The sequence below is a fragment of the Nyctereutes procyonoides genome, unplaced genomic scaffold (assembly GCF_905146905.1).
Source record: "Nyctereutes procyonoides isolate TBG_1078 unplaced genomic scaffold, NYPRO_anot_genome, whole genome shotgun sequence".
Taxonomy (NCBI): Eukaryota; Metazoa; Chordata; class Mammalia; order Carnivora; family Canidae; genus Nyctereutes; species Nyctereutes procyonoides.
The window spans coordinates 24,410,257-24,436,175 of NW_026575024.1; the positions used below are offsets into that span (position 1 = coordinate 24,410,257).

Genomic DNA, 25,919 nt, shown 5'->3' on the forward strand with positions numbered 1-25,919 from the left:
TGTTAATAAAGGCCACAAATGAAAATCCCACAACTGGCATAATAATCAATGGTGAAAGAATGAAAGCTTCTTCTTGAAGACCAGGAATAAGGCAAGGATGCGCACTCTCACCACTTCCATTCAACAAAGCAATTAGGCAAGAAAAGAAATATAGGGAAACCTGAGTGACTCAGCGGCTGAGCATCTGCCTCCAGCTTAGGGTGTGATCTGGTGTCTGGGGATCCCACATTGGGGTCTCCACGGGGAGCCTGCTTCTCCGTCTGCCTATCTCTCTCTCTCATGAATAAATAAAATATTTAAATTAAAGAAAAAGAAAAAGGAATAAAAAGCGTTCAAGTTGGAAAGGAAGAAGTAAAATCCTGTTTGAAGATACGATCTTAAATACAGAAAATCCTAGATATTCCACAAAAAAAAAGAAACTGTTAGAATAAATTCAGCAAACTAGTAAGATACAGAAATCAACACACAAAAACCTGCTGCATTTACATTCACTAACAATCAAGAATCTGAGCAGGAAATTAAGAAAACAATTACATTTACAAACTCGGTCAGTTAAGCATCTGCCTTCAGCTCCAGTCATGATCCTGGGGTCCTGGGATTCAGCCCCACATAGGCCTTCCTGCTCAGCAGCAAGCTTGCTTCTCCCTCTCCCTGCCCCTCCCCTGCTTTCTCTTACTGTCAAATAAATAAAATAAAAAAAGCATAACAGTAAGACACTTAGGAATTAACCAATGAGGTAAAAGACATAACACTGAAAACTATAAAACACTGCTGAAAAAAATTAATGAAGACGCAAATAAATGGAGAGATATTCTGTGTTTATGGATTAAAAGTCTTAATATTGTTAAGATGTTAAAACTACCCAAAGAAGTCTACAGGTTCAATGCAACCTCTATCAAAATCCCAATGATGTTTCTTGCAGAAACAGAAAATCCATCCTAAAATTTATATAGAATCTCCAGGGATCTTGAATAGCCAAAACAATCTTGAAAAAGAACAAAGTTAAAGGACTTATATTTCCTGATTTCAAAATTTAGTACAAAGTTGCAATAATCAAAACATTGTGGTACTGGTATAGAAACAGACATACAAACTTATTCCACTGGACTAGAATAGACAGCCCAAAAATAAACTCTTATATATAAAGTAAAATGATTTTTGACAAGGGTGCCAAAACCAAAGGGGAAAGGACAGTCTTTTCAACAAATGGTGCTGGGAAAACCAGATGTCCACTTGCAAAAGAATAAAGTTGGACCCTTACCTAACACCATTTACAAAAATTAAAAATGGATCAAAGACCTAAACGCTAAGACCTAAAAATATAACTCTTAGAAGAAAATAGGACAAATGCTTTACAACAGTGGATTTGGCAATGATTCCTTGCATATGACACCAAAGGTATAGGCAACAAAAGAAAAAAAAAGATAAATTGGACTTCACAAAAATTGAAAACTTTTGTGCAAAAGATGCTATCAACAGAATGAAAAGACAACCTACAAAACAGGAGAAAATAGCTGCAAATCATTCATCTAAAGAATTAATATTCAGAATATACAGAGCACTCCTAAAACTCAACAACAAAACCTTAATTCAAAAATGGACAAAGTGGGATCCCTGGGTGGCGCAGCGGTTTAGCGCCTGCCTTTGGCCCAGGGCGCGATCCTGGAGACCCAGGATCGAATCCCACATCAGGCTCCCGGTGCATGGAGCCTGCTTCTCCCTCTGCCTATGTCTCTGCCTCTCTCTCTCTCTCACTGTGTGCCTATCATAAATAAATAAAATAAAAAAATAAAAATTAAAAAAAAAAAAAGGACAAAGTGCCTGAACTGACATTTCTCCAGAGAATGGCAAGTACGTGAAAAGACACTCAACACCACTAATTAGGGAAATGCAAATCAAAACCACAATGAAATACCAACTCACACCCATTAGGATGACTACTATCAAAAAAACTAAGATAATATTGTCAAAGATGTAGAGAAATTATAATCTTTGTGCACTGATGGTTGGAACATGAAAGGATATAGCTGCTATGGGAAACTGTATGGTGGTTCCTCAAAAATGTAAAAATAGAATTACCATATGATCCAGTAATTCCACTTCTTGCTATATACCCAGAAGAATTGAAAGTAGGGTCTAGAAAAGGTTATTTGTACACACGAGTTCATAGCAGTGTTGTTCACAATAGCTAAAATGTGGAAGTAACCCAACTGTCCATCAATGGATGAATGGATAAGCAAAATACAGTATATACATACAATGGAATAATATTAGGAAGGAAATTGGAGCACACAGATGGCTCAGTTACGTATCTGCCTTCTACTCAGGTCATGATCCCAGGGTCCTGTGCTCCTGCTCAGCAGAGTCCACTTCTCCTTCTGCCCTTGCCCTCTGTCTGTCTGGCTCTCTCACATGTGCTCTAATAAATAAATAAAATCTTAAAAAAGGGGGGGGGCAATTCTGACACATGCTATAACATGGATGGACCTTTAGGACATTATGCTAAGTGAAATAAGCCAACCACAAAAAGATGATTCCATTTACACAAGGTACTTAGAGTAGTCAAAAGGAGACTGAAAGTACAGTTACTAAGGGCTCAGGGGAGGAGGGTATGGAGAGGTATTGTTTAATGGGGTATAGAGTTTCAATTTTTTAAGACAAAAAGAGTTCTAGAGATGGATGGTCATGATGACTGCATAATGATATGAATGTAATGAGTACCACTGAACTGTACACTTAAAAATGGTTATGATGGGAGCACCCAAGTGGCTCAGTTGGTTACGAGTCTGACTCTTGGTTTCAGCTCAGGTCATGATCTTGGGGTCCTGAAATCAAGCCCTGCATCAGGCTCCACGCTCCACAGGGAGTCGGCTTCCCCTCTCCATCTCCTTTTGCCCTTCCCTCAACTTGCGTAATCTCTAAAATAATAAATAAATCTTTTAAGAAATAGTTACGATGGTAAATTTTACAATGGTTATATGCATTGTACCACAATTTCAAAAGGGCAGAAGGTGGGCAGCCCAGGGGCTCAGCAGTTTAGTGCTGCCTTCAGTCCAGGGCATGATCCTGGAGTCCCGGGATGGAGTCCCACATGAGGCTCCTTGCATGGAGCCTGCTTCTCCCTCTGCCTGTGTCTCTGCCTCTCTCTCAATCTGTGTCTCTCATGAATAAATAAATAAAATCTTAAAAAAAATTAAAAAATTAAAAAATAAAAAGGGAAAAGTACACTATTATAATGGAGAGATCTGATAGTATCATATTAATCAAGTAAATAAATTTGCTGACACCACTGATGTGACAATATGCCATTGTGTCTCCCAATACAATGAAAAAAAAAAAAGGTATATAATGTCCCCTACACTAGTATTCTTGTCCAAATCTAATAATGAGTAAATCATTATACCCAAAATGTGTTACACTCTACAGGTCAACTGGCCTGCACTCGTTATAAAACTTAACATACTAAAAAACTAAAAAGGCAAGCAGACCGGACACCTGGGTGGCTCAGTGGTTGTGCGTGTGCCTTTGGCTCAGGTCATGATCCTGGAGTTTCAGGATCGATCGAGTCCCACATGGGGGTCCCCGCGGGGAGCCTGTTTCTTCTTCTGCCTATGTCTCTACCTCTCTCTGTCTCTCATGAATAAATAAATAAAACCTTTAAAAGAAAAAAAAAAAGGCAAGCAGACTATCCTAGATCAAGACACTACAGGGGTGCCTGGGTGGCTCCAGTCAGTTAAGAGTCTGCCTTTGGCTCAATTCATGATTCTGGGATACTAGATCGATCCCGGCATCAGGCCCCTTGCTGCATGATCCCATGATCAAGCCCTGCATCAGGGTCCCTTCTCTGTCTGCTCCCCACTCATGGTCTCACTATCTCTGTTGCTATCTCTATCGCTCTCAAATAAATAAAATCTTTAAAGAGAGAGAGAGACATAACAAAATGTGAATCTTGATTAAATCCTAGATCTGAGGACAAAACCATAAAAGATTTTTAGGGGCAATTGGGGAAATATGAATATGAATATTAGTTGATATTATGGAATTAAGGATAAGTTTCTTAGAAGTGATAACACATTACTGTGGTTAGAAAGGAAAATATCCTTTTTCTTGGGAGAAGTAATGCAAAAGTGTTTAGGGGTGAAATATGATGGCTGTAACTAATTTTCTTATGGTCCAACAAAATCAAAAGTATCTACTTAGAGAAAGTAAATGTGATAAGATATTATTAACTGGTCAATCTAGGCAAAGTACTTACAAGTATTCACTAGAAAAAAAAAGATTTCACTATTCTTGTTTTTTTTTTATTATCACTATGCTGTTCTGACTTTTCTGTAGCTTAGTTTATTCAAAATAACTGTTTTTTTTAAAAAAATATAAAGAGTACCCCATCACAATGAGAGATACCATGACACTCCTATCAGAATGGCTAAAACAAGAAAATACTGACAATAACAAGTGCTGACAATGTTTAACATCCTTATTGGAATGCAAAATGGTAGTCTATATGGAAAATACTTTGCCTGCATCTTACAAATTTCAACACATTTACCATACAACCCAACAATCTCATTCCTAGGTATTTAGAGTTCTTAATCAGAGGTTATTTTGTACTATGGGATTTTTTTTTTCTTTAACAACCAGCTTGGAGGTGCAGGTGGCTACTGTTAAGTGGACAGAAGCAAGGGATGCTGCTAAACATCTTGTAATCTAGCCCTCCACAACAAAGTACCCAGCCCAAAATGTCACAGTACCAAGATTAAGAAACGCTGCCTAAAAAAATAAAAGCAACATTCACTTAAAACCTGTACAGGAATGTTTATAGTAATTCTGTTCATAACTGCCAAAAATGTCAAACAACCCAATATCCCTCAACAGATAAACTGATAAACTGTGGTGCATTCATACATCAGAATACTACTCAGTAAAAAAAAGAAACTACTAATACATGAAACAACCTGGATGAATCTGGAAGGTATCATGCTGACTGAAACCCAGTTTCAAAAGGTTACATATGTAAAAAAAAAAAAAAAAAAAAAAAAAAAGTTAGGTATGTATTATTCCACTTATGTGACAATCTCCAACAGACAAAACAATAGAAATAGGTAATAAATCTGTGACTGGTAAGAGTAGAGGGTGGGCAGAACTACAAAGTGCAGTACAAGGTTCTGGCACAAGGAAACTATTCTGTATCCTGATTGTGATGTTACAAATATCTGTACATGCATTAAAATTCCTACAATACACCAAAAAAAAAGTCAATTTTACTGTATGATTTTTTAAAGTTAACATTTAAAACATTGGAAAAAAAAACATTTTCTAAAAGATTGATTGATTGATCTATCTATCTGAGAGAGAGACAGAGAGCATGTGCATCCATGCACGCCAGGGAAGGGGCAGAGAGAACAAGAATCTCCAGCAGACACCCAGCTGAACACGGAGACCAAGCAGGAGCTTGATCAATCCCTCTAATCTGAGATCATGGCCTGAGCCAAAATCGAAACAGACATTTAACCTACTAAGCGACCCAAGCACCCTCCAAAAAACACATTCTTTTAGAAAGGCTACATACCCTATGTGCTATGCTGAATAGCGTCTCCCCAAAATGTATGTCCATCTGAAATCTCAGAACGTGACCTTATTTGGTCTTTTAAGACCTCTGTAAATGTAATCAAGTTAAGATGAGGTCATATGGGATTAAGGTGGGCCCTAATTCAATGATTTATGTCCTTATAAGAAGAAAATTTAGACATATAGACATGTACAGAGTAAAGATGACGTGACCTAACATAGGGAGAATGCCACGCAAAGACAGAAGCAAAGACTAGAAAGAAGCATATACAAAGCCAAGGAACGTAAGGATCACCAGCAACCATCAGAAGCTACAAGAGAGGCATGGCATAGGTTCTCCTTCTGAGAAATTCCAAACCTCCTGACACTTTGATCTTTTAGACTCTAGTACTGTGACAAAATAAGGTTCAGCTATTTTAAACTAACCAATGTGTGGTAACTTGTTACAGCAGCTCTAGGAAACTGATACATCCTCTGATTCTATTTATATGACATTCTGGAAAAGACAAAACTTTTGGGATAGAAAACACATTAGTGCTTCCTACAGGACAGGGCTGGGGAAAAATGAGTGACTACAAAGGAACACTAGACTGCAAGTGTTTGTCAAAATTCAAAGACCTGTACATTACAAAAGGAGGAATTTTACTATGTGCAAGTTACATCTCAATAAACTTAACTCCCTCAAAAATTAATATTCCCAATGTGAATGACAAAAGAAAAAAAAAAGCTGTTAATCTAGTTTCTACAATAAAAAGGGGGAAATATTTGACTCTAGCTCTCCTGTGTGTCTTGGGGAGCTCTTTCCAGGACTCACTGATCCTTTCTAGTACCTTCCTTCTACCTCCATATCTCACTACTAAGTTAACCTATCTTTTCTAATGTCCCTTTCATTTTCTAATCTATCCTTTTGCCTCCTCTTCCTCTTCCTAAGACTCAATTTTAGAGCAATTTCAACTTTGCTTCCATTTACAGCTTTAAAATTCATAAGATAAGGACAAAGGTAGCTCAGTGACTGAGAGTCTGCCTTCGGCTCAGGTAGTGATCCCAGGGTCCTGGGATCAGTCCCACATCAGGCTCCCTGTGGGGGTTCTGATTCTCCCTCTGCCTTTCTCTGTGTGTCTCTCATGAATAGATAAATAAAACATTAAAAAAAAAAGTCATGATATAGAGACGAGGGGTGCCTGGGTGGCTCAGCTGGTTAAGCATCCAACTCTTGAGTTTGGTTCAGGTCATGATCTCAGGGTCCTGGGATCAAGCCCTGGCTCTGTGCTCAGGAGGGAATCTGCTTGAGGATCTTCTTTCCCTCTCCCTCTGCCCCTACTCCCACTCACATGCTCTCACTCTAAAAATAAATTTAAAAACTTTAAAGAGATATAGAGACTAGGTAAAAGCCTCTGTTTGAATTTCCTATCAAAAATAATGGACTTTTTTTTACAAGATTTTTTTTTTAAAAAAGCTTTCACCATCAAGTACAGTGGAGTCTCTATCTTCACCTAGTAAACCACTGTGATTTGAACCACTGAAGATACCGGTTTGAATCTAAGATATAATACAATATTAAAATAAGCTATTACCTATTAAACTGTCAGTTACAAAGAAACTTAAAACAGCGTCAATTCTTAATACTTTTACATCGTTTGAGAAATGTTTACTATCACACTAGAAAAATGTGACAGAATATCTAATGCAGAAAGGAGGTACTAAAACACTGCCAGAGGTAAAAATTAATCTTAACGTCTTCCTGAAAGGCAACAGAAATAAAAATGTGGAAAGAGACATATTTCACAAGATTTCTTTTAAAGATTTTATTTATTTATTCACGAGAGACACAGGGAAAGGAAAAGACATAGGCAGAGGGAGAAGCAGGCTCCCTCCCCCCCCATACCCCTCAAAAGATTATTTCAATAATATTTTGTCCCATAAGCAACAAACAGCAAACTATATTTCTACCCTTATTTAAATCATGTGTCTTATTTATAGAAAAATTATTAGTCAGAATATTATGAAGTTTGGTTTATTTTCAGAAATAACATATCCAACATAATCCGTTATTTGTATATGCCACATCTATTTTGACCTAGAAACCTTTCAATAATTTAATATAAGCCTATAATTCTTAAAAAAAAAAAAAAGCCACCAAAAAGACATTTCAGAAAACACACTAGGGGGGCACCTGTGTGGCTCAGTGGCTGAGCATCTGCCTTTGGCTCAGGTCATGATCCCAGGATCCCCATGGGGAGCCTGCTTCTTCCTCTGCCTGTGTCTCCGCCTCTCTCTCTGTGTCTCTCATTAATAAATAAATTAAAAGCCTTAAAAAAAAAAACACACACACACTAGGGGCGCCAATGTGGCTCAGTCAGTTCGATGACTGACTACTGATTTTGGCTCAGGGTTATGAGACTGAGCCCTACATTGAGCCTCTCAGTCGGGATCTGTACTGGGCATGGAGCCTGTTTAAGATTCTCTCTCAAAAATAAACAAAAAACAAACAAATAAATAAGATTCTCTCTCTCTCCCCCTCCTTCTGCCCTCCTCCCCCACTTCTCTCTCAATAAAAACAAAAACAACCAAACCAAAAACCACACACACACACACACAACTGGTAAGAAGAAAAACTGCTTGTCAAAGCATAACTACATAGCTCAAAGAGCTAAAGAACACAGTGGTATTCAGAGAACTAACACCTAATGAAGTCAAACTCTCAAACAACCTTATGGGGCACCTGGGTGGCTCAGTCATAGAGTGCCTGACTCCTGATTTCAGCTCAGGTCATGATCTGAGGGTTATGAGATAAAGACAAAGTGGGTTCCACACTGAGTGGAGAGTCTGCTTGAGATTCTCTTCCTCTCTCTTTGCCCCTCCCCCCCTAAAATAAATCCATCTTTAAAAAAATAAATATAATACAGAAGCATACATAGTAACTGGCAATACTAAGTACTTTCCTTTGGAGGGCCACTTAGCCATGTTCTCAAACCACTCAAGCGAAATAGCTATGTCTAAAAGGATCAGTTTTTAAAGATCTGTATTCATTTGCCAGCCACTACTGTGAAGAATGGAGCCTCAATCCAGATAGAAGTAGAACCATATAAGTGATAATGGTTCTTGTGTACGCAACCAGCAGCCACACTACCCAGCTGGGTTGAAAACTAGAGGGATCGCTTGGTGGCTCAGCGGTTTAGCGCCTACCTTCGGCCCGGGGCGTGGTCCTGGAGTCCTGGGATTGAGTCCCACATCGGGCTCCCTGCATAGAGCCTGCTTCTCCCTGTGCCTGTGTCTCTGTCTCTCCCTCTCTCCTTTTCTGTTTCTATGTCTCTCATGAATGGATAAATAAAATCTTTAAGAAAGAAAACTAGATCCTGCTCTTTCCAGTCACAGTAGCGGAGACTAACAAGAAGGAACAATGTTGGGGAGCCCAGGTGGTTCAGGGGTTTAGCGCCACCTTCGGCCCAGGGCGTGATCCTGGGGACCCGGGATCGAGTCCCACAACGGGCTCCCTGCATGGAGCCTGCTTCTCCCTCTGCCTGTGTCTCTGCCTCTCTCTCTGTCTCTCTCATGAATAAATAAATAAAATCTTTAAAAAATAAAAAAAAAAGAAGGAACAATGTTTACATCACATTCTCTCCTAATGATAGCAAGGGAACTGAACTTGATGAATGAGTTGCTGAAGATATTATCAGAGGGAATAAGAGTTCTTTGGATTGGGGTAGAAGGTAAAATATTCATTCCATTCTCAATGAAACAAGAGGAAATGAATTCAAACCCATTGATGATGGGGAAGAGCTGCTTTCTTATTTCCTGGAAAAAGTTACCTTAACAGAGAGGTAGGGCATAGACCATTCATTCTCTCCCTCTCAAAAGTGAAACCCTGGCTCTGAATAACCCATAAATGGATCTCAGATCATTGAAAAGCTCCTTTCCCGTATTCCAACCAAATGTATGCGAGTGGATCTAAAGCATATGCATAAAAAGACAATTACCTTATTCAAAAAGAAAAACAGGGGAATCCCTGGGTGGCTCAGCAGTTTAGCGCCTGCCTTTGGCCCAGGGCGTGATCCTGGAGTCCCGGAATCAAGTCCCACATCAGGCTCCCTGCATGGAGCCTGCTTCTCCCTCTGCCTGTGTCTCTGCCTCTCTCTGTCTTTCATGAATGAATGAATGAATGAATGAATGAATGAATGAATGAATAAATAAATAAATAAATAAATAAATAATCTTTAAAAAAAAGAAAAGAAGAACAGAAAGGTGTAACTTTCAAGGTTCAAGAATATGACATTAGAATTTGAGGAAACTGGCCCTAGAATCACATTTTAGCATTCATTTGCTAAATGAATGGTTTGAATGATTCAAAATGGTTTGAACTCTGTATCCACTAGTTCGGAAGGCAATTTTCTCCCTGTTCTCCCAAACAGCTAACATTTTAATATTAATTGTTTCCTGGTTTTTGACTATTTACTGCTAGAGTTTAAATGATTTGATATGCCACAATAAATATAACTACCATTGCGCTATAATTAATATTGCTCTCTTTTGCAAACAATGCTTGTGTGAAATTATACAACGTAATTACAAATACTTGAATTTCTTGGCTCCCAAGAAACTCATTTCTGACCATCTCTTAATGCCCACAGATGGTCTTCAAAATACAGAATCCTGATAGTCACCAGCCCCATCCTTCCAACAAACCTTTATCAAGCCATTTCTGAACATAATTTAAGAACTATCAAGTAAACTAGATGTCAATACTAATGAGCTATTGAGTAACATGTATGTACACTTTATAAGCAAATTTATATTTTTATTAAAAGGAGCCAAAAAAGGATCCCTGGGTGGCGCAGTGGTTTAGCGCCTGCTTTCAGCCCAGGGCGCGATCCTGGAGTCCCAGGATCAAGTCCCACATCGTGCTCCCTGTGTGGAGCCTGCTTCTCCCTCGGCCTGTGTCTCTGCCTCTCTCTGTGTGTCTCTCATGAATAAATAAATTTTTAAAAAATCTTTAAAAAAATTATTAACATATGTATTGAGTATAGGATCACTCCCAATCTCCTCTTGTCTAAAACAAAAAACTCTAGGAAATAGCAGTCTCAAAATAAGAAATCCCAAATCATTACACAATAAAAAGTTAAATAAGAAGTGAATCACTGAGGGGTACCTAGCTGGCTCAGTCAGTAGAACATGCGACTAGATCTCAGAGTTGTGAGTTTGAGCCCTACACTGGGTACAGAGAACGCTTTGTTTTTTGTTTTTTGGGTTTGTTTTTTTTTTTAAGTGAATCACTGAAATGATTAAAACAGATTTTCTTCGTTTGGAATCACAAAAAGTAAAATCCTTCTTTGGATATCTCAGGTTGAGTTGTATTTTCTTAAGCAGTAATAACAGCAAGCTTCTCAGAGAAGAATCAAGTTTCTTTTAATAAGATCCTATTATTTTCCTTCTCTAAAATGAAATTTAATGACACATGGACTTCTTTGCCTAAAAGCATGATCTTTTATAAATGTCTACCCCATTAGGGGCACTGAATGGCTCAGCTGGTTAAATGTCCAGCTCTTGATTTTTGGCTCAGGTCATGATCTTGGGGTCCCGAGATAGAACCCAGAGTTGGGCTCCCTGTTCAGCAGGAAGACTTCTTGGGGATTCTCTCTCCCCCTCGCTCTCTCTCTGCCCTTCCCTGCTGCTTGCATGCGCACTGTCTCAAATAAACCAATAAATCTTAAAAAAAAAAAAAAATGTTTAGAGATGCCTGGGTGGCTCAATGGTTGACTGTCTGCCTTTGGCTCAGGTCGTGATCCCAGGGTCATGGGATTGAGTCCCACACATCAGGCTCCCTCAGAGAGCCTACTTCTCCCTCTGCCTGTGTCTCTACCCCTCTCTCTGTCTCTCTCATGAATAAATAAAATCTTTTTTAAAAAAAGTTTAATCCCACCAAATAAGTGATTAAAAGAGAATAGGGAACTCCAAAAACAAGAGAAAAATGTAATGAAAGTCTTGCCCCAACCAACCTTTACCTTTTCAAAAAGCCCTACTTTTAACCTTTTAGCACCAAACATTTATTAAGGGGCTATCTGTTGGAGAGAATGGGTCTAGCTGCTTTGTCAACAATAGGAAAGGAGGAGAATCACAGTAGACTCAGAAGCAGAAAAGATACAGGCAGAAGTCTACAAAATAATTAGGACATCAAATACCAAACCACCTAATTAAAAAAGGACTTCTGCAGTCACTTCTCAAAAAAATATACTACCAGCCAATAAGTACATGAAAAGACACTCAGTATCACTAATCATTAGAGAAATGCAAATCAAAACTATAATGATACAGATTCACTCATTAGGATATTTTTTAAAAAAGTCAACAGCAAATAACAAATGGTATGAGTGTGGAAAACTAGAATTCTTGTGCACTGCTGATGGGAATGTAAGATGGTATAGCTGCTATTTGAACAGTATGGTGGTTCCTCAAAAAATCAAACACAGAATTACCACTGGATCCAAAGATTCTATTTCTGGGAATATACCTTAAAATAATGAAAGAAGGGACTCACAATTATTTGTGCGCCCACATTCATAGCATCATTATTCACAAAAGTCAAAAGGTGAAGTAAGCTAAATGTCCATAAACAGAGGAATGGATAAACAAAATGTGGTAGACACATAAAGTGGAGTATTAATCAGCCTTAACAAGGAATGAAATCCTGATGCATGCTACATGAACCTTGAAGATATTATGCAAAGTGAAATAAGCCAGACATAAATGACAACTATTGTATGATTCCAATTATATGAGGTACACCTAAAATACTCAAATTCTATACAGAGACAAAAAAGTAGCAATAGAGTGGTTACCAGGGGCTAAGGGAAGGGGAACGGTGAGTTATTTTTTAATTGGTACTAAGTTTCAGTTTGGGATGATAAAAAATTCTAAAGACACACAATGGTAATGGCTGCACAATAGTGAATATACTTAATACCACTAAACTGAACACTTAAAAATGGTTACAATAGTCAGTTTTATGTCATGTGTATCTTACCACAAAAAGAAACAAACAAAATAAACAGGACAGATAAGTTCATCATTTTCTTTGTCCTTTAGAGATGAAAATATCCATTGATATAGTAAAATCAACGAACAGGGCTGACTGAACATAAGCACTCCATCTCCACTCCCTCCTGAAACACCAGCAAAATGAAATAAATGAAGTCAAAACCCTCAAAGATAAAGACAACAGGCAAGGAGATGATAGCAGGTAAATGTCAGCAACATTCTAGACAATGAAAAGCAGTAGTAACTAGGTTCTGCACATTTCAGTATATATAAAATACAGCTTTAAATTAAGACATGTTGGGCAGCCCTGGTGGCTCCACAGTTTAGCACAGCCTACAGCCCAGGGTGTGATCCTGGAGACCTGGGATCGAGTCCCACGTTGGGCTCCCTGCATGGAGCCTGCTTCTCCCTCTGCCTGTGTCTCTGCCTCTCTCTCTCTCTCTCTCTCTCTCTCTCTCTCTCTGTATCTCTCATGAATAAATAAATAAAATCCTTTAAAAAAAATATAAGACTGACTACATAAATAAATAAATAAATAAATAAATAAATAAATAATAAAGTGAAACATGTTGTAAATATCTTTCCTCCAAAAACTGCAGCAAAGAAAAGGATAATCTGGGATTTCCTTTTGACTACTGACTTTCCACAGAAACAAATGCAGCTAATGCCTCTCTCATGTTCCTTGCCTTCCCACTTCCAAAGCAGATCTATAATTATTTTTTTTCAGATCTATAATTAAATCAACCACCTGAAAATCCCTTTCAATATTCAGAGCAAAAGAATTCCAAAAACTAGGTTAGACCATGCTTTAAAAAAAAAAAAATCTCTTCTCCATTAAACAAGATTTAGATTTAGCTCAAATCTATTTGACCCTATTGCTGCATCTCTCTGACAGCATCAACTTTTTGTACTTTTCAGAGGCTCAGTTCAGTACTTTTATTATCAATGAGGGAAATACTGCATCTCAACTATTCTTTTTTTTTTTTATATTTATTTATTTATTCATGAGAGACACAGAGAGAGAGGCAGACACAGGCAAAGGGAGAAACAGTCTCCCTGTAGGGTACCAGATGTGGGACTCGATCCTGGATCCTGGGATCACACCCTGAGCCCAAGGCAGACACCCAACAACTGAGCCAGCCAGGCGCTCCGCATCTCAACTATTCTTAATACTCAGGCTACATCTATCATACTATTCAGCTTACTTACCAAAGAGAACACTTACAGTAACTATATTTGGCATTTTACCCAAGAATAAGAAATAATTTCCCTGGGTATGTTGACAAAATTTTCATGAGACAGTAGAAACAGAACAAAAGGCCTGGTGAAAATAAAATCCTAAAAATCACTTTCTCAAGTTATACAGAATAAACACATTCCACCTTTCTACAATGTTTATCAGTTTCTTTAAACATTCTAAATCATAAATTAATTATTGTCAAGTTTCTGCAGCAAAATTCTACATCGTTTCCATGAGCAAACTGTCAGTAAATATAAAAATTCCATGTATAAAGTCTAGTGAAACTTATCAGAGGCTGAGATCACCAAAAATCCCACACTAGAAATGTGATAAGCAGCTGAACTACTTGGTTTCTTCTTTTTTCTATTCTATTTGTACAAGCTGAGAAATCATAAGACTATGTATTGTGATCCATCATTAAAGAGGTCCTAGGGCTGAGAGTGATACAGCAAGATCCACAACAAGAAAAAGGAGGGATAATAGTATTATCCTCACATACCCCAGTTTTTACAAAGGAATGAATAGGGGGAAAGCCTTCAAAATTGGCTCTCTTCATCTACTGCAGGGTCTCAATGTCACAGCATGATCCATATATATGCTTTTGTCTCTTATACAAGCTTTCGTATCTTCCTTTCCATTTCCATGACCACCGACCTCCCTAGCCTAGTCTCCCTGCCTCCAGACTGCCAACTCTAGTATAAATACTGCAGATCTAAAAAAAAAAAAAAAAAAAAAATACTGCAGATCTCGATATTACCTGAAAAATCGCCACAAAATACCATTTTATCCTGCCACCCAATAGGACTCAAGGTTCTCCCAAAACAAAAAGTTTCCTCTTAACTTTTCAAAACTTTCTCCTATTACTAGGCTTATAAAAACCCTCTCCAGGACAGCTGGGGTGGCTCAGCGGTTTAGCACCGCCTTCAGCCCAGGGCGTAATCCTGGAGACCCAGGATCAAGTCCTACGAGTCCCACGTTGGGCTCCTTGCATGGAGCCTGCTTCTCCCTCTGCCTGTGTCTCTGCCTCTCTCTCTCTCTCTCTCTCTCTCTCTCTCTCTCTGTGAATAAATAAAATCTCTCATGAATAAATAAATAAAATCTTTAAAAAAAAAAAACCCTCTTCAGATTAATCTAAACTCCAATTAATCTACTTGTTATACTATCACCATCTCAAGTCCATTTCACTTTGCCCATTCCAAATCTCAGTCTTAAATAACTTCCCTCCTCCTCTCTACCTTAAGTATTATTCTGCATATTTCTTATTCAGCCTTAGACTGCTCTAAGATATGGCCTGAACTGTTTTAAATCTTTATGTGGGTAAGGACTTTCTGCCCAGAAGGCAGGGAGCATGGGCTATGATGCAAAAAGTCAAGCTCCAGAACAGAGGTTGCAAAGTGGCAATCCACAAGACAAATCCTGCCCACAGTGGTGAGTTGCCTGGCCCACAGTGTTTATATTACGATTTCAAAAGTTGCCAACATTTAAAAATAAAGATTTCTTACAAAATCTGGATTCCCAGTTTCTGTTTAGAAAAAAAGTTAAGGTGTTCAAGCTATACTTGATCCTATACTCCCCATGAGATCAATAGTGAGCCAACACACTGAATTATGTATTTTTAATGGTTAAACCAGTCAATTTTACCTTTCAATTTTTTTTAAAAGTAAGCCAAAGCTGCTTAACAGCTACACCATTAGAGGAACATGAATTTCCTAGTCCACTTAAGTCTCAATCAGATCATTACTATTTAAAATAGTCCACTTAGGGATCCCTGGGTGGCGCAGCAGTTTGGCGCTTGCCTTTGGCCCAGGACGAGATCCTGGAGACCCGGGATCGAATCCCACGTCAGGCTCCCAGTGCATGGAACCTGCTTCTCCCTCTACCTATGTCTCTGCCTCTCTCTATCTCTCTGTGACTATCATAAATAAATAAAAATTTAAAAAAAAAATTTTTTAAAAATAAAATAAAATAGTCCACTTAAATTTACAATGGTCACCTTAGATAATGAATTAAGTACTGAAACAATTTTAAGACAAGGTTGGTGGTAATGATAATAAAATAACAACAACAACAATAAACACAACACACTTATTGCGAGCCAACTTCTTTTCAAGCAAAAACACATTATCTTATTTAACCCACACAACAACCCTATGGATATATGTCATTACTATTCCCAATTTATAGATGAGGAACCTGGCCAACATCATACTCCTAGTACATGGTAGAGTCAAAATCCAAAACCAGACAATTTAACTCTAGTACACATTGTTAACTTCTACAATATGATTCCTTTAGACTAGCATCCTCTCTTCTGTGACCAACTAAATTGATTCCTTGGAACAAAGAATCAAGGCTAAATTTTAGATTCCACTCTTTCTCTGAAAGTTGACTAAGAAGCAAACCAAAGTTCACCTAAACATTCTATTCAGATGGCATTTGGATTTTTCTTTACCCTAAAATAAGAATTTCTGTCATTGACAGAGAAAACATTAGAGATCCAATAAAATAATATATTTTATCAGACAGCAAGTATGCTATTAAACATTTCTGGAGTAAGGCAAGCTCAATATGCAGATGAATTCTTTGTTTAAAACTTTGAAGTTGGGCAGCCCAGGTGGCTCAAAGGTTTAGCGCCGCCTTCAGCCCAGGGCGTGATCCTGGGGACCCCGGAATGGAGCCTGCTTCTCCCTCTGCTTGGAGCCTGCTTCTCCCTCTGCGTGCGTCTCTCATGAATAAATAAATAAAATATTTAAAAAATAAATGAAAATTAAAAAAATAAAACTATGAAGTGATAGTACAAAACTTATTTCCTGTGACAGAAGAGTAAATCTATTGGGATAAGCAGTTTCCAGACCTGGGGAAAAAAAAAACAAACCTGCAAGTTGCTTGAGGGCAGGAATTGGTTTTTTTTTTCATCATGAGTCCCTGTATTACCTACAACAGCAGCATTTAGCACATATTCAGGTATGTTAAAGGAACCAAGAAATCTAAAGTTGGTACCTTAAATTGCAATGCAATGCAATCCTTACTGTATCATCTATCACCCTGCTTTTTACAACAATTACTGGTCAGTAACTTTGTTTTCACGACAAAAACACAAAATCCTTGAGGCAGGGGTTTTATATTAAGTACCCATTGGGACCTAGCACAACAGAAGCTCAATAAATGATTGCTGAAAAATACAAACAACATTTCTATACTATGTTTTCTGTAAGTCTCTCTTTCTGCCAATGTTTGAAGTAGAACTTAAAATATAATGGCTTCTCATTTATAAGGCAATTGATAGGGGATCCCTGGGTGGCGCAGCAGTTTGGCGCCTGCCTTTGGCCCAGGGCGTGATCCTGGAGACCCGGGATCGAATCCCACATCGGGCTCCCGGCGCATGGAGCCTGCTTCTTCCTCTGCCTGTGTCTCTGCCTCTCTCTCTCTCTCTGTGTGTGTGACTATCATAAATAAAAATTTAAAAAAAATTTTTTTATAAGGCAACTGATATTATGAAGTTCTACTATAAGATATTTCTAAGACCAAGGAATCTGGGTGGCTCAGTGATTAAGCGCCTGCCTTTGGCTCAGGTCATGGTTCTGGGGTTCCTGAGATCGAGAAAGATCTGCCTCTCTTTCTACGTTTCTCATGAATAAATTCTTTTTAATTTTAAGATATTTTTAAGACCAATCTTATATCGTGGTATCAACAAGACCCTGAAAAATTAGTGAGCCAGCACATGAAGTACAAAATATATTCAAAAAATGAGATGAAAGAAAACGGAGATCATCACATTTGATACCTTTATTTTTTTTTTAAGATTTTTTTCATTTATTTATTCATGAGAAACACAGAGAAGAGTCAATACCAAGGCTAGAACCCAGGTCTTCTAAATGTTGTCCTAGTTTTCTTTCACAAAGAACTACTCTGTGAGTTCAGGATGTAGTGGACACTTTTAGAAACATTTTACAGATAGTTGGTATGAGGAACAATTTTTCCCAGCATGCAGCTTTTTGTGAGGTATTACATTACCATTAAAGAAATGAAAGCTACCTTTTTCCTTTGGTGCAGGTAACATCATCTCCTTTCCCCTTCTTTTTTTGCTCTATGTATTTTTCATTTTTATGCATTTCCTTTCATTATATTTTGACAATTCTTACCATGTCTTTTTTTTTAAGATTTTATTTATTTATTTATTTATTTATTTATTTATTTATTTATTTATGAGAGACTCAGAGAGAGAGGCAGAGACACAGGCAGAAGGAGAAGCAGGCTCCACGCAAGAAACCTCACGTGGGACTTGATCCCAGGTCCCCAGGATCAAGCCCTGGGCTGAAGGCAGCACTAAACTGCTGAACCACTCGGGCTGCTCCCTTACCATGTCTTATTTATCTACTTTCCCTTAGTCACTTCCTTTCCTACTATCTCTCACAAAGCTCTCCCCATCTTCTCCTTCTCTCCATAATTATAAAAAAGAACGGAGTAAGTACACATTTGGTTATAGCAATGACCTGGGACACCATAATAAGCAAATCATAGTCAATCTCTAAGCATTTATAGGGTAGTTAACAGAAATATAAACCAAACACAAAGAGGCACACAGAAGTATGAATACTGATGTTTACAGTGAAGACAAGACTCTAAGTATGGATAGGAGATTTATGTGAAGAAGGTGGTAATGATAATGACAACAAAGAGTCGCAAGGTTAGAATTAGTGAAAGGGACCACTATCCTATTCAGCTTTCTCACCTACCAATTCATTAGTTCTACTTCATTCATTCCTTATTCTCTTACTGCTTGACTTTTCTTTTTAAAGATTTTATTTACTCATGAGAGATACAGAGAGAGAGGAAGAGACATAGGCAGAGAGAAGCGGGCTCCATGTAGGAAGCCTGATGTGGGATCTATCCCAGGACTCCAGGATACCGTCTTGGGACAAAAGCAGACGCTCAACCGCTGAGCCACCCAGGTATCCCACTGCTTGACTTTTTTCATGCTCTACTTTTTTTTTTTTTCTTCTTAACTAGTAGTCTTCTTTATCTCTCCTGATCCTTTAAAGTCAATCTGTCCTGTCCTCATGTCTTCCTTCCCATTATTACTGCCAACTTCTCCCACCTTGTAAACCTAGATAATGTCTTAAGTTGTGAATTCATTTTTTTAAGATTTTATTTATTTATTAATGAGAGAAATGAGAGACACACAGAGAGAGAGCACGGCAGAGACAAGGCAGAGGAAGAAGCAGGCTTCATGCAAGGAGCCTGACGTGGGACTCGATCCCAGGTCCCCAGGATCAGGCCCTGGGCTGAAGGCGGCGCTAAACCACTGAGAAACCCAAGCTGCCCTCATTTTTTCTAAAGCTTTAGTATGTATTATTTTATTTGATCCTTAAAACAATGTCAGGAAGGCAGGTAGGAATCAATACATCTATTTTACAGATATATAAACTGAGACCAGGCAAGATTAAATAACTTGCCAAAAGTCAGTTTGTCATCAGCAAAATCAAATCAGACCAGGGACACCTGGGTGGCCCAATCGGCTAAGCAACTGCCTTCAGCTCAGGTCATGATCTCCAGGTCCTGGGATCAAGCCCTGCATTGGGCCTCCTGCTAAGGAAGGAGTCTGCTTTCCTTCTTTTTCTTTCTCTTTCTTTCTCTCTCTCAAATAAAACCTTAAAAAAATCAAGTCAAGTTTTCTTTCTACATTCTCTTTCTCCACTGCATGTTGCCTTCTTTTTACTTCTTACACTTTTTAACTATAATACAAGTATCTGGACAAGTATACAAAGATAAATGTTTATAAAACAGCACAAGTGGGGATCCCTGGGTGGCGCAGCGGTTTGGTGCCTGCCTTTGGCCCAGGGCGCGATCCTGTAGACCCGGGATCGAATCCCACATCGGGCTCCCGGTGCATGGAGCCTGCTTCTCCCTCTGCCTGTGTCTCTGCCTCTCTCTCTCTCTCTGTGACTATCATAAATAAATAATAAAAAAAAATTTAAAACAGCACAAGTGGAAAAAAATGTGTATACGTCCAAGGAAAAAAAAAAAAACAAGAGAAAAGTCAGAAGATCCAAAGTAAGAGCAAAATGTGGCTCACAAGCTAATCCTTATGGAGAAGACCCAGTTTCAAATCCATGTGGAAACTCTATTTCAATCAACGCAGCATCAACATCCTCTTTTCCCATACCTCCCCACAGCAGTTATATGACCAGAGCTCACACTCTGCACCATTTCCACCCCCTAATCTCTTTCACAGGCCTGCCACCGTACCTGAAGTTCTCACCGTTCGAGTCACTTCGTTGGATTAAGGCGTTGTCTCCAGAAGGCCACTGTTAAATGCATGTTACCTGAGAGGGGAAGGAGGGTCCATTAACACATTATCCCTATGGTTAAACACATCAGATTAGCAATGACCTTGGGAATCTGACAGCACAGCATCTTTTTATATTTTATGGGAAAAGGGTGCCTGGCTGGCTCAGTCAATAGGGCATAGAACTCTTGATCTTGGGGTCATGAGTTCTAGCCCCACATTGGACATAGAGACTAGTCTAAAAAAAATAATAAAATAAAAATAAACGTTTCATGGGATAATTGAGGGAGGACAGGGACAGATCACTTTTGGTGGGGCAAGGAGGTTAAGAAGGTGAGTTGGGGGAAAATGACTCATATATAGTATGGGGTGATGCCCACCTGGGTATGATGGCTACGTGGCAAAATTAGGATGGCAATATAAACACACTCTACCTACTGGGGTCACTGTAAGGATGATCCCTGCAACTTGGGAGGCTCCTAAGGATAGGAAAAGAAAAAGTGCTTCAAGGATCAGAGTACAGTCAGTTCTGAAAAGAAGAAAAAAAACTGAGGTGGCAGCAGCTTTCCAAGGACAGAGCACTGCTAGACTGAAGGAGGAACAGCTTCTGGTTAATTACTAATGTGAGGCTACTTTCCAACACAATATTTTTAGCTGAGGGCCAACCTACCAACCAGATAATGCTGCAATTCAATTCTGCAACTCCCCTTGCTAATTTGTTAACTCAAAACCAGTATCATGTACAGCTACAAAAATCAACATGCCTTTACTAAGAGCTTATTGTGAGCCTAGAATTTGGTGAGGTGCTGTAAATAGAGAAAAAAAATTTATACATTTTTGCCTTAATTCTTATAAAGGAAACCAATCCTCAAAACCCAAAATTGAGAGAGAGGTGAGGAACAAGGAAGTGAGAAAAAACAAAAACCACAAGCAGGTAACTATTTCCTATCAGTACTAACAACAAATTTCTTAAGCCAGAATAAATACAACAAAATTCACTGCTAGGCCAAAGTTCCTTGTTAAACTCTTGCCTAAGCAGTCAAGAGGCACTGGCTAGATAGAAATACCTTTTTTCTTTTCATCTAATACCAAAAGTTTTTTAGCAGCACACATTCATCTTGACACACTGGAGAATAATAAACTAAGAGTCACAAAACTTGGTTCTAATTCTAGCTCTAAATCTTAACCTGTTCTAGGTAAATTATTTACTGCTTAGGATTTTTTTTTATAAGCAAACAGAAAACTAATAGGTTGGACTAGTCTAATTATGGCATATACCTGGCATATATATCACCTACGAGATGACTGTGTCCACAGGAAGTATCAGGCACTTATCAATCATAACTTACTTTCCCAGAGAGCACATATGACCAAAATCCTTCTCAATACAGTGCTTTTGGCAGCTAGTTCAAAGCAGAATTGATTAACCAAAATATATTTGCCACTGTGGACTAGATTATCTCTTCCAAAATTCTAATACCAAGTTCCTGAGTACAAGAGAAAAACATTTCCAACAGGCTTAGATCAGTAGTGTTGAAAGTCATAAATTTCAGTGTAATCTCCAAGTTCTCCTCCAAATGCAACCAATTTAGTTCTAATTTTCCAAAAGTACTAATGAACAATTGATACCATTAATATATATAACCTGGTAATATTGTTCAGATTTGCTAATGGGTTTTTACAGAACAAGAGCCTTTTTACCCAATCTGACCCCAAAAAGTCTCATCCAAAAATATGGCAACAATATTGCACTAGTAAAGAACTAAATCTAATCCCTTGAGCATCCCCACAGCCTCTCTCCAACATTAAGTCCTTTCACCTCTCCCCTAGACCTCTGCAATAGCCACTCTTCCACCCTTTCACTCTCATCACCAGAGCCATTTTTCTACAACACACGTCACTCATATCACTTGCCTGTCTAAATTCTGAATCTGCTAACATAAAACTCCAGTTTTTTAGCATTATAATTTTTCAATTACCTCCTTTTACCTTTCTGACCTCACATCCTACAATGCTCTCCTTCTCCATCCCACTCCCTGTTCCCTGAACCCTTTTTCTCCCACTATCTTCTGCATTTACATACAGCACTGTCCTTCCCTTACCCCATCCTTATCACATTCCCACTCATCATCTAAGGCCCAACTTAGGACAGGGGCAGGTCCTGCCACCTTCTACAGCCAAACCCCAGACAGAACTGTCCAATTCTGTCTCAAGCTTCTCAGTAGGTTCACAGTATTGTTTGCCTCAGTGGTTCCCAAAACCAAGAGAGCTGCCTGAGGCATGCTTTAAAAATAAATTCTTCAGGGCAAAAGCAGACCTACTAAATCGATCTCAGAAAAGGAGACCCTGGAATTTCTACTTTTAAAAAGCTCCCCTAACTATTCTAATGTGCAATTTGAGGAACTACTGGTTTGTCTATCTCTTGCAATAGGCGAACAGATGCGATTTTTTTTTTTTTTTTTTTTTTTTTTTTTTTAGAATTTAGAAATGATTCCCTCTGGAATACTGTGAAAACGTATTCTGCACTCATTTTTTATTTCATGTCCTTTTTGACTTGATTCATATACTGAACATGAAGGAATTCCTTCTGGACTCACACCCAAAAACCTTACATTCTGCTAACTGTACCCCGAGTAAATCTATGAATAAATACATAGTGCAGGCTTCCAGCAGAGCTGCCATGAGAACTTTATTTCAGCTGAGAGATCCTTAGCTGATTTTGAGGGTTAGTATCCGCTGCCTTTACATACTTCCCTAAAATAGATTAAGAAAAGATGCGGGAGACCCCCAACTAAATGCAATGATAAGCGACTGGCTCCAGTGCCTCAATAATTTCCAAAGGGCAAAATAAATCCCACTTTTCCTTCCCCAACCCTCACTCCGAAAAAAGTATACTGAAGCTGTAGAATTATGGCAGAAAATGTAACAAGAATAACATGCGCATATAACCGAGAAAAACTGAGTTGTTATTGGGGAATCGTGAATTTCGGGTAGTTTGCACGTTCACCTTGTTACATCTTTAACTTTAGGCCCAACGTCCACCTTGAGCGCACAGACCCTGTGTTTCTCTGTAAGCCGTGGCCCGAAGACTGTGTCTGAAAACTTGAGTTCCCCCACTAAGTCATGTCCTCATCACGTTCTCACCCTTAGAATACGTTCACGACTACTTTTTTTTCTTTTCTCTGCCAAAGAAAAGGGCACTCAAGAGGGAGGGCAGTGACAGCTCCACGTCTGCAAAACTCGGCGCCGGGAGGTGCCCGCGGGGCCGCGGCAGCAGGCGCGGAAAAGGGCGCCTGGGCCGGGACCACCACGATGGGGGACAATGGAGGGAGGAGGGGAGTGGAAGAAAGAGAAGGCAGCCGCTACGCTGGGCCTGCCTCGCGACTGGGGGCTCCAAAAAGTCTCGGGAAGGCCAGCCGAGGGGCAGGTGGGCCCGGCCGCCGCCCCTCACAGGGCCACGTCGGCCGCTCCGGCCGCTGCCGCCGGGCCCCGCGCGTAGGCCGGGCCGCGGGAGAGTGGCCCCCGGGCGGGGCTGAGGGGCGCGGGGCCGGCCCCAGCTGGCGCCCAACGCGGCCCAGCCCTCTCACAACTCGGCGCCCGCGAGGCGAGGGGCTCCCCACGCCTCGGTCAAAAAGTGGCTCCTCGGCGTCTCCGGCCAACCCACCCCTCGGCCACTAGCCCGAGCTCCCCGCGCCCCCCACGGGCACCGGCTGTGAGGGAGGAGAGAGCAGTCGCGGCTCTAGGGTCCTCTGCCCGCGCGCCGCACTCCTTCGCCCCTGGTTCTCCTCCGACACTCTCTTGCGGGCTCCCCCTCCTACCCAGAAGTGCCCCCAGTCCGCCCGCGAATGTTTACCGGGACTCGGGGCGGCGGCGACTCTTCAGTCCCTCGACTAAGATGGCAGCCGGTCCCGAGCCCAGACCACAGCGACTAGAGCGAGTCGGCGGCCAACGCGCAGGCGCCTCCTGCTCGGCAGGGATGTGGACTACAAGCCCCAGAAAGCCTTGCGCGCTGACCGGGAGAATTGGCCGGAGCTGGGCAGCGCAGCTACACCGGAGTTTACTCGCCCTTAGGTAGGAGGGACTCTGGGATTGCTCGCAGCCACTCTAAGGCTTTTTTTTTTTTTTTTAAAGTATGCCCCCTTCCCCAGAACCTCTAAAGACTGTAGCTGTAGTTCCCAAAAGCTATTGTGCACCAGAAACACCTAAAGGGCTTGTTGAAATTTAGGAGAGCCCCACCCCCAGAGTTTCCGTTTCTGCAGATCTGGGATGAGATCTAATAATTTGCATTTCTAACTCGGCTGTGCCTCTGGTGGGGGAATCACACTTTCAGAAACACTGGATTATAGTTTAGTCCTTAAGAAAGTAACGCTGGGGAGTTAAATTGATGAGGTTCAAATCCACCTTTTAACAAAGTACGCTTAAGGATGATAATAGCCTACATGTAAGTGGTACCAACCTGGCAGGTATTGGAAGAGCTGATCAATAAACTTCTTTAATCCTCACAACAAATCTATAAGAAAACTACCTCCATTATCCTCACTTTACAGATGGGTAAACCAAGTCAAGCTGGATAGGAACCCAGGCAGTTTGACTTCAGAGTCCATCCTCTTCTTTATGGGTTGTTTGTGAGAATTAATAGGCTGTGCAAGTAAATTCAGAGGCCCAGATAAGTGCTTCCTAATTAATGACCTTCGCTATTATTGTTTAGCCTGTTTCCTCCTTATGAACATATTTTACCATCTGGAAAGTCACTTGCATTTTTCAAAGTATGTTCAAATCTCAATGGTGATGTTTCCTGCAATACGACTTAAGAGAGCTTATTAATGATGCAGACTTCTGGATCCTACCCCATTCAGAATCTCCAAGGCAGTGGTTCTCAAACTTTAGTGCCCATCAGAATCTCCTAAAGAAACAGCACCTGAGTGGCTTAGTGGTTGAGCATCTGCCTTTCGCTCAGGCTGTGATCCCGGGGTCTTGGGATGGAATTCCACATTAGGCTCCCCACAGGGATCCTGTTTCTCTCTCTGCTATGTCTCTGCATCTCTCTGTGTGTCTCTCATGAATAAATAAATATAATCTTTAAAAAAGAGAGAGAGAAAAAATCTCCTGAAGGATTCATTAAACTGGGCAGTCTGGGTGGCTCAGCGGCTCAGCAGTTTAGCGCCGCCTTCAACCCAGGGCCTGATCCTGAAGACCTGGGATCCAGTCCCATGTTGGGCTCCCTGCGTGGGGCCTGCTTCTCCCCCTGCCTGTGTCTCTGCCTCTGTCTCTCTGTCTCTCATGAATAACTAAATAAAATCTTAAAAAAAAAAAAAAAGGATTAATTAAACCATAGATTGCTGGGCCCCACCTCTAGAATTTCCGATTCAGTAGGTCTAGGGTGGGGCCTGAGAATTTGCATTAACCACAGACCACGCTTGGAGAATCACTGCTGTAGGGCAGTGTTTTTCAACCTTTTTTAAAATTATCATCTCTCGGGATCCCTGGGTGGCGCAGTGGTTTAGCGCCTGCCTTTGGCCCAGGGCGCAATCCTGGAGACCCGTGCTCGAATCCCACGTCGGGCTCCCGGTGCATGGAGCCTGCTTCTCCCTCTGCCTATGTCTCTGTGTGTGTGTGTGTGTGTGTGACTATCATAAATAAATAAAAATTTTTAAAAAAATTATCATCTCTCTAAGGAACATTTTAGACATTTTTCCTAGTTATTCCCCCATGAAATTTTAATATCACAAATATACTGTACATCTATTAATGTATCATATATATGGGTTTGCGCACGAGCACTTTTACATA

The 25,919-nt window shown here is 40.0% G+C and overlaps 1 protein-coding gene across 3 annotated transcripts in view; it reads right to left on the bottom strand.

The window, feature by feature from the left end:
* Positions 1 to 24,064, bottom strand: part of ITCH (itchy E3 ubiquitin protein ligase) — a 146,785-nt gene extending 122,721 nt beyond the window's left edge. For 2 of the 3 annotated variants that reach the window (XM_055301123.1, XM_055301134.1), the window contains exons 1-2: positions 23,983 to 24,064; positions 20,090 to 20,166 (exon numbers count right to left, since the gene is read on the bottom strand). The gene's annotated coding sequence lies outside the window, so the exon portion shown is untranslated. The remainder of the gene's footprint in view (positions 1 to 20,089; positions 20,167 to 23,982) is intronic. The other variant, XM_055301128.1, reaches the window with a different exon arrangement.
* Positions 24,065 to 25,919: the final 1,855 nt, after the last annotated feature.